Source organism: Cyclopterus lumpus, chromosome 13, assembly GCF_009769545.1.
Source record: "Cyclopterus lumpus isolate fCycLum1 chromosome 13, fCycLum1.pri, whole genome shotgun sequence".
NCBI classification, from domain to species: Eukaryota; Metazoa; Chordata; class Actinopteri; order Perciformes; family Cyclopteridae; genus Cyclopterus; species Cyclopterus lumpus.
In genome coordinates this window covers 5,196,184-5,205,335 of record NC_046978.1, presented here as the reverse complement: position 1 = coordinate 5,205,335, position 9,152 = coordinate 5,196,184, and the positions used below count along the sequence as shown (strand labels likewise).

Here is a 9,152-nt window from a genome sequence, read left to right as displayed (position 1 = left end):
GTTCAGTCGCCTCTGCTGGGCTACATTTGAGATGGGGACGAGTCCACGGGGAGGAAAGAAACTCTCCTTCACTGGAGACAGAAAAAGGATGCCAGCATTTAGATCCTGTTGCCCCAAGAGCGCGCATGGCCGTTTCACATCATCAATCAATAGTCTTGTAGCGAAGGTTTTAAATGTCCACGACTTCTTTAGCAAAGACAATTAAACATCACACAGCGGCAGGAAGGTGGAGAATATTAATATTGTCAACGAAGGTTTGCATGGTGGCATTGCATCATTAGCCTACAGTAGGCTATCTCTGATCCGAGTGGAAGAGATGATATAAGGCGATGACGGCTCCATGATTCCCTTATAGATAGACCGATCCCATCTTCTTAATAATGTAGCATAATAATACCAATAATAATAAAAGTAATATTATTACAATATTATTTATTATCATGGATGTTTCATCCAGTCCCAGTTGACCTCTTCCGCTCCAAACAGCCGTACTTTAATACGTAAACAATTAGCGTTTACTGTCACCTAACCTGGACACTGGCAGCAAGATCCACCGATATCGTCGCATGGGCGTGTGGTTACATCCAAAGAGGGACCATCTAGGTCAGTAACTCAATTTGGCGAGAAACTAAATCGCCCCCGGGACTCCCAGTTGGTGGTGCTGCTCATCCAGCTGTCCGCAGGTCCGTCGTATTCAAACAGACTATTCCTCCAAAGAGACGTGACATTGGGAGCAGCGAGCTGTCAGTCTGTGCGCTGACTTTGCATCCGAATACGCCGGGGCGCAGTCCACATACGTGTTACAAGTGCTCCTCCTGTCACCGATCTACAAAACATAGCGATGGTCGAAGCGCGCAGGCTGTGTGCGTATTTACTCCCATCACGTGTGCGTAGATTAGGGTGCAGCTCACCGTGCAGGGCGGAGAGGAGGACGGCCTGATGGTTGGAGCGAGACTAGACTGTGCTGGTGGTGGGCGAGTGCTGTTGCACTGTGGGTAATGTAGTTCCTGCGGGATCTACTGCTGACCTACATCCTTCTGGCAGCGCATTTGGCCAAATGATTAGCGATGTTACAATCAGAAGGGGATGTTGTCAAATATATAGTGGATTTATTCTACACTACAGGGCATTTCCCTATGAGCATGATCATGTATTTGTCAATACCTACAATATATAGTGATAATGCAATACAACGATAGAGTGATTCATTCTCAATGGGATATGTACATGGTCAAAGGTCCGCTAAAAAGCCACAGCCCCCGCTTGCAAGGCTTAAGTGTGTTGCTCAAGGACAATTGGGCAGTTTGAGGCAAATAACTGAAGAACAGTGGATCTAAGATTCATAAAATAGGCTGGAACTGAGTTTCACGTGTACATTAACAGTAATAAATACTATAGGGTGTTTTTATTTATGCAAGGACAGGATAAATATAATTTCAGAATGTGTATTGATTTGCATAATCCTGCGTTCACACCAAACGCGGCGCGAATATGCGTTTGGTGTGAACGCAGCATAAGACTGTGTGTTCCTCAGAAAAATACATTCCAGTAGTATAAATATATTTCCACCCATCATATGTTAAGCTATACTGACCCCTGGTGCCTAATGATGAAACACAAAGCATTTAGTGGCGGTTCAGTGTCTTTGCGTTTCTAGAAACACGGGTATAATTTGAGTCAAACTTAGTTCTCTAGTTTTTTTCATCTAAGCCGAAAATTGTTGTTCCACCTTTTATTTTTTAGAGAAATCCCTGTAATTACTGCTATCACATTATCAACACCATCCTCTGAAGCAGAGACAACTGCCAGAGCTGCAGACGACTGCATAGACAGGCTTTGGTCTGGTATTGTGTGTGACTGCATTGTTGCCCAGACCGCAGATCAGATATAACTGCAGTTGGCTGTCTCTGTAAGCTAAACTAACATTTATACAATTTTAGATCGACATAAAATGTCTAGTTTAACTCAAGACATTGTATGTTGTTTTTCATTGTATCTTTATATGTATACTATATAAATTAAGAATGTTTCACCTAGTTTTATGTATATTATGTTATGAAATGTTTATGTTGACCTGACTGTATGTCTATTCATGTGTAATACTCAAACATGGCCAACAAAGCTGATTTTGTGAAGCAACCGCAAGGTTGTGCTGTTGACTAATTTGTGTGCGATGCATAATCAAACTGTGACCATGCAGCATGACAACTATACTGAATGCTTCTCTCGTGCTATTTCCATGTGTTTACATTCCTGCTAATATTCACAGTTAATGTACCATATTTTCATTCAACAGTCTATGTCTTACACAGATTGTATACCGGTCCACAGTCCCGATGGTAGTAACGCACTGCCCCTGTGTTACTATCAGTAGGTTGCGACAACAGGAGCTGCGCATGCGCAGTGAGTGTGCGGGTGGTTTCGGTTGATCATTCATGCAACGTCTCGCTCGGTGAACAGGCAGTCGACCGTCGGCCACAGCGAGCGTTTCCACAATGCCTGGAGATTTATTTTAACGGAATAGGAGCCGAGCGGAAGCACCGGAACCGCGTCCCAGAAAGGTGTGTACTCTTTTTGGTTTCCTCGGAACAGTTTCAGACGACCAGCGCGATCTATTCAAAGCGCTGAAAAGTGACGAGTGAACTAAACGTTAGCGAGCAGAGCAGCCGAGCCGAGCAACTTCAGTCCATGCAGAGGACGTGCTCCTTACTACGGCTCAGCCGGTAGTCCGAGCACCACCTGAACCCGTCCACACCGGCTCAACGCTTCACTTCCACCTCCGGCTGGTCAACACTACACACGTAGCCTCGAACATGCCGCTGCCCCCGCAACAATTCATGAACTACTAAATATTCTACAACCTTCCTGGTCATTTAGGTTCCAGTGCGCATGCTCGGAGAACCGTGCAGAATTCTAATTTGTAGTTTTTCTGTACCTGAGTTAATCGCAGTTGTGAGGGCCAAGAGAAAACGGTAAGACTACAAGTTCCAGACAATGGGATCTTTGTTTGGGAGCAACAGAGCTAGGCAGCTAGTTAGTCTGGACGAGCTTTGAATTTATAGTAGTTAGTTGTGCTGCAATCGGAAGTTGTCTTGGCTGGAGATTTGTTTCAAAATGAGCTGCAAGGGGTATACTTGGCTGTGCGGTTACACCTTCTTATTTACAGTGCACTTGTAAAACATGTAATAAGAGTGTAGTTATAAATGCCACTGGTTTAATGTTTTAAATGTGATCATTAAGGATAACTGATCGTGGTGCAGACTTTGTTCAGATGTCAAAATGTGTGTGTGTGTGCGCGCCCGTGCAGTCGAGTGTGTGCGTGTTCGTGCAGTCGAGTGTGTACGCAGAATGGAGAGGTGATGATGCCTCGGCGTGTCGTCTCCCTTTCATAGAGATCCCCCTTGTTGCTGCTGTATTTCCCAGCTCTCAGGAAATGACACGTCGCGTATCAGCATGATGGATCGGTCGTGGAAGAGCAGCAGAGCGCGGCAGCACTGCACACATTCTGGGCAACATTTACTTTGGTTGCCTCCCTTTTGGAACTAATTGAATAATTATTACAGGGAAAAATGTGAGATTGGTGCGCAATGCGTACCCTGGTTATCCCATTGCTTAGCCTCCTATAACAGCAGCTGAGCTGTTTGGTGCACAGTCGGGAAATCTGAATGTCGATTTCCGTCCGAGAGGAAATCAGATATGAATGTAGTTCTGAACTGTGACGTTTATGTTGAATAATAATGACACAATTCTCCATATTATAAATTCAATTTCCTTTGCTCAAAGGCAATGCACCAGACTGCATACGTCTTTTAAATGCTCTCTGTTTATACTTTACAGGAAGACATTTCCACCCTTTTTAGATGGTTGCTTGAAAATATTCCATATCAAACGCAAAATTAAGTAGACTCACTTGCTTTCATGGCCTGTGAACTTATTAGTTTGTACTCCAATGTTGTATGTTCTTATGCTTTGAAAATTCAAAGAATGTTACCACCGTAATGACACTTGGATCTGAGCCACTGCTCTCATGAGACCCGAGAGTTTGAAACTGCCTTACTGCTCGTAACCTTCACACACTTTATATGCTCCTCCGTTCCTGTCTTCTTTCGTAACCTTCCCCCTGCGTGACAAAGGGAAATATTCCATAAGTTGATAGTTGAAGAAGAAACTGCAGTACACGTAGTTCAGTATGATTTATTACATCAGTAAGTGCAGCATGTCCCTGCAAGCAGTTTTTTGATGGATGTATAGAAAACAGGAGCTTGTGACTTCTGAGAGATGAAGCAAACCAACAGAAAGTATGGGGAAGTTCAGACTGCGGTGGAGATATAATGGAGTTAGAATCTTCAAATGCAATAATTACCTGAATGTTATAGTTAAACTCCTTTAATTCACTTTTTACAGTTGGATGTGATGCTGCTGTCGTTTCTTTGTAAGAAGCCTTTTTACACGGCATCGTATGCTGAGGCAAGGGCCAAAAATGTCGGAGCCCTTAAAACGACAACGTACAAATGATCATTGTCATTAAAGGAGCTGCATCTAACATCTAAACATTAGTATAGCAATAAACAATAGTTAGCTGTGTGAAGATATAGTGGAGTAATAGCAAAGAATAAAGTCAGAGCTTCTCCTGGCTTTGTTTACTTAGCGGGGTTGCTGTGCTTTTAGTGCATGTGAGCTTAGTTTGTCCTTGAGGATAGTGGCACCTTGCATGGTAGTCTGCCATCAGTGTATGAATGGGTGTGAATGAGTAAATGGCATTTAGTGTGAAAGCGCTTGTGAATGGTCGGAAGACTAAAGGACAAAATCTAAGCTATTTAATATACACAATTTTCAGGAAGTTTTGTTCGGGAAAATGTGTAATTGTGAAACTGTCAAGTAAAACATTCCCTTTCTAATCAAACGTTTGTATTATTTGGTTCATACCTTAGATTTTGTCCAGAGTATGTTCTGCTACCAAAACTCCACCTTTTTGGAATCTCCTGTCCATAATATCTGTATCGGCATGTTTGTTTTGGTATTTACGATATTACATTATCCGTGGTAATCCACGCTCACGTCATAACCTTTTGCCCATGTCACATAGTTGTAAGGCACCTCCAGTGGTCGGCTTGTAGTTGGATCCCCTGGGTACCAGATAACAATTGCTCACAGTCTGTGATCTTGAGGAACATCTCATATTTGTGCTACTTATTTCAGTGTTTCATTGCAAACAGCTGCAGGAACAAAAGATCCCGTCTTCAAACAGAGCTGAATGTGGGCCACCTGAGTTATTTTGCCTGTAAAAGGTTGGATCACCATGCCGTATCTTGGTGAATGTGACTCATCAGCTGCTGCTTCTTGATAAAGGGTTTAAAGAACTCACACACATGTCTTTGTTGGGTGAACAATACATTTCCAGAGGGGTCTTTTCTGTGATGTTTTTAAGGCATTTTTTGGTTAAAGTTCTCCTTTCCTAACCGCGACACATTGGCCGACCTCCTGATGTTTGTATTGTTAATACGAAAAGCCTCTTGCCAGGTTTTTATTTAATACTCAGTGGCATCATAGTTAAATAAGGTCTAAAAGAAATGAACAATTGTGTGTTTTCACAGTATGCAGAAGAACACACACACACACACGCACACAAACAACATCCATCACAATCATTGGGGGAATCCTGATAGGTCACAGAGGGAAGACGATCGCTAAGGCTAAATATCCCATCTGGTCTGTTTCAGAGGGAACAGTGACGGCTGTGTGTGTGTGAGGGTGAACCTGTAGCATTGTCTTAAACTTGAACGTATAGATTTCAGCCATTGAAGTATATTTCAAACAGTTCTTCCTCTCTGATGGTTTATACTCTTTTTCTTTCTTTTTTAAACCAACACTGTTGGGCATTCGTAGTTCAACTCATGTCATTGGTTAATCTGAGTGGCTCACCAGCACCTGGCATCACAGCCTCTTCCCAACCGGGGTTGAATGCAGTTGGGACAGTAATTGGTGAAAAAGGTGTTTCTATTTAAATTGACAATTTATTTTAATGTTTGTTTTCTGATATTTAGTATTTAATTGATCATATTCATAACAAACAGATACAAACTATCTTGAAGGTGACCAAGCCCTCCTTAAACCTGCGACATGATCTCCAAATACTTGTGTCAATGTTGTCACTTTGATTTAGTAATCCAATTAAATTCACGCAGCTACCTCTTGGATGCATACAGATTGATCTCAGCCTAAAAACAAAATAGAGGCAAGATTATTTGTATAGCAGGTTTTTTTCAAACCCAGAGGAAATTCAAAGTGCTTACCTAAGTTAATAAAATCATTACATTTAAAAAACACACACAAATTGTAACTAATTCAAATAGTCAAAGTATTGGGACTCAAATTAAAGTTGATCATATTCACATAAACAACATTTTAGCCACAAATAAGAGACTGAGAGACAGCAGTGAGTGCACTGTGTGGGCGAGAGCCAACGTGGATATGAAGAGAAAATTACATTTGATATGATAATTATGCCATGTAGTGTAATTATGTTTCCAATATGGCACTACAGTGGAACACTAGAATCTGTGAACAGGAATGGCCTCAAATAACTTTAAAATATCTCTGCAAACCTGAATGTGCAACAGGTGCATCGGAGGGCAGAACAACTTGAATACAATTGAAAGCACTCTTTTCCAAACTCTCTTGCTTACTGTTGGACATTTCATCAGTTTTAGAACAAGCATGATATACATACATACATACATACATACATACATACAGCTTATTTGCAAAGTTTCAGTGCTAGACCGTCAGGCAAATGGTTTGAGATAATGAGAAGCCATCTTAAATAGGGAATGGCTACAAGTCTGCAACTAGTCTCACATTACATTCCCCATGTGCAATAAGAGGGCATCAATACCAACATCGATTTACCTATGACCATCGACAACAATATCATACTGTATATGGAGTTAGAAAATGTAAACAGTCTATATAGTAACAATCATTTTTGTGTCTCTAAATGCTTAAATTAAATGGGTAGATTCCAACAATATGAAGGAGCAAAGCCCCAAATGTTAAAATGCTTTCTCAAAAAGAAGATTCTATCATGTTTAAACATTCTGAATGAAAATATCATCAGTAACTGAATCCCTTGAATAGGAGTAAAACATTGCACACTAACAGCGGTCTATGGGTCAAACACAGGTGTATTGTGCGTCCAGTAGACCTGCGTCCAGTAGACCTGCATCATACATTTCTTAGTCGGAGCACAGGTGTTACAGTTTTTAGATGAAATGGCATCAGACCACCAAGAGTAATGCTAAGCCCCTCTGTCCACACTCTCTTTGATGTATGTGCCTCCGTTGAGGGTCTTATCCATAGGTCAGCGTGCATGACTGTGTCAAGAAGACATCAAAGATTTACAGAAAGAGGAGCGCACCAATGTTTCCTGAAATGATTCTGTGCTTTATGGTCTTCTGTGCAGCTATAAAACATTTGCTTGGTAGGCAGTTGATCTATAAAGCCTCCCTCCTCTTTTTTCATCTTCTTCTCACTCCTGCAGAGGTCGGATTGCCTCTAGGTGTTGTTTACTAATCCGTGTCTTCTTCTCAGGGAAGAGGATGAATCAGAAAGTAAATGTCTTCAAATGTGCTTGCATTTTCCTAATGGTGCTGACAGTGGGCAGTTTCTATCCTTTACAAAGGGTAGACATGAGAATGAGAAGGTGTCGCAGGGTACATCTTTCTACTCCTCTTTGCTCTGGGTATGTTTGACTGGGGTAAATATAGCCTGCTGGTTTTAGTGAGAGGATAAACACAGATGTTGAGGAGGCCTTTTCTTGCCACAGGTCGGCCTATGTCCTCCCCCTGGTCAGCGTTGTAGCTGAGGGAGAGAGTGAGAGGGAATGCCTCGCCATCCATCCACAACTGAAACAGGGTTATTGCACTTAACACTGAGCTTTTGTCGGGGTTACTCTATGTCTACGTTCGCTACAAATCATTTAGACAGCCTGACAAAGTGCTGTACATAAAGATTGATTTATGCAGACTGTCCATTTAGTAATTTCAAGTGGAGGCCACATAGATTTACGAATAGGTGTTCACTTAACAAAGAGCCTGTACTGTCCTGTCAGGTGATGAGTTTACACTTTGATCTCTGTTTATTGAAATGGAGGAGAATGTAAAGATTTTCACAGAAAACCAGACATGGCTGTTTGGGTTCTATCTCAATTCTCACACTGAATCCTGTTAATAAAGAATATATAAAGAATACAGAATCCAAGGCCATAAGGAGTAGGAATCGCTGCGATAACTGGCTGGCCGGCTTAGTCTGTGAGCAGTACTAAATGTGCTCATCTCCGTAACATAAAGAGCTCTTATCTGTTACTCTCCCCCCTTTATAATGTTTCTCTCTAGCCTATGTTCCTCTTTCAAAGGGGACTGATGATGTTAAATGGAGTTTCTGTGCTGTGCTGTGAGACAGTGGGCGATAGAAGCACAAATCATGCATATGATCTCCAGGGGACCGGCTTTGTTGTAGAGAGTTGCAAAGCATTCAGAGACACAACTATTACTATGAATTGTCATGCAGCTAAGAGGGGCAGCAGACACCTTTCGCTCTGTAATGTCTTTATTGTCTTTATTCCTTCGACTTCTTGTGTCTTGGGAGTTGAGTTCTTAAAGGGGGTAGAGCGTGTAGTTACACCTGCTTCATATCTATCCCTAACTGAGGCTTCAAACACATGGTTGACTGTGTGTGTGTTTGTGCGTGCGTGCGCACGTGTGTGCATGCATGCATGCACAAAGAGCTCTGTCATACGCCAACATAGCAGAGATTTTCTGGAAAGAGGAAATCCTGCATGACGGGATGAAGAAACAGCTGATTCTGTCTCCATCTGCTTTTAATGTAGTGAGGAGGAGTGAATACACATGAGCTTGACTATCACACAACTGTCAAGGCATGAGCTCACTACCTTGCTATTTATTTTATTCTGAGCAAGAATCTAAAGGCCATAGTTGATCGTCATTTCAGTGATTGTTTTAAAGGAAAAGCCTAAGTGTGGGAATTAGTTGTATTTCTTTGGCATATATTATTGTTAACGGAATATCTTTAGTTCATCTTTGACCATTGCTCGTATCAAACAAGACATATAAAGACTTTCGCTCGGGGAAATT

At 41.8% G+C, this 9,152-nt stretch overlaps 1 protein-coding gene across 1 annotated transcript in view; it reads left to right on the top strand.

Moving 5' to 3' along the window:
• The first annotated feature begins 2,426 nt into the window (after window positions 1-2,426).
• Window positions 2,427-9,152, top strand: part of sipa1l3 (signal-induced proliferation-associated 1 like 3) — a 62,692-nt gene continuing 55,966 nt past the window's right edge. Inside the window, 1 exon segment of the mRNA XM_034547812.1 lies at window positions 2,427-2,561. The gene's annotated coding sequence lies outside the window, so the exon portion shown is untranslated.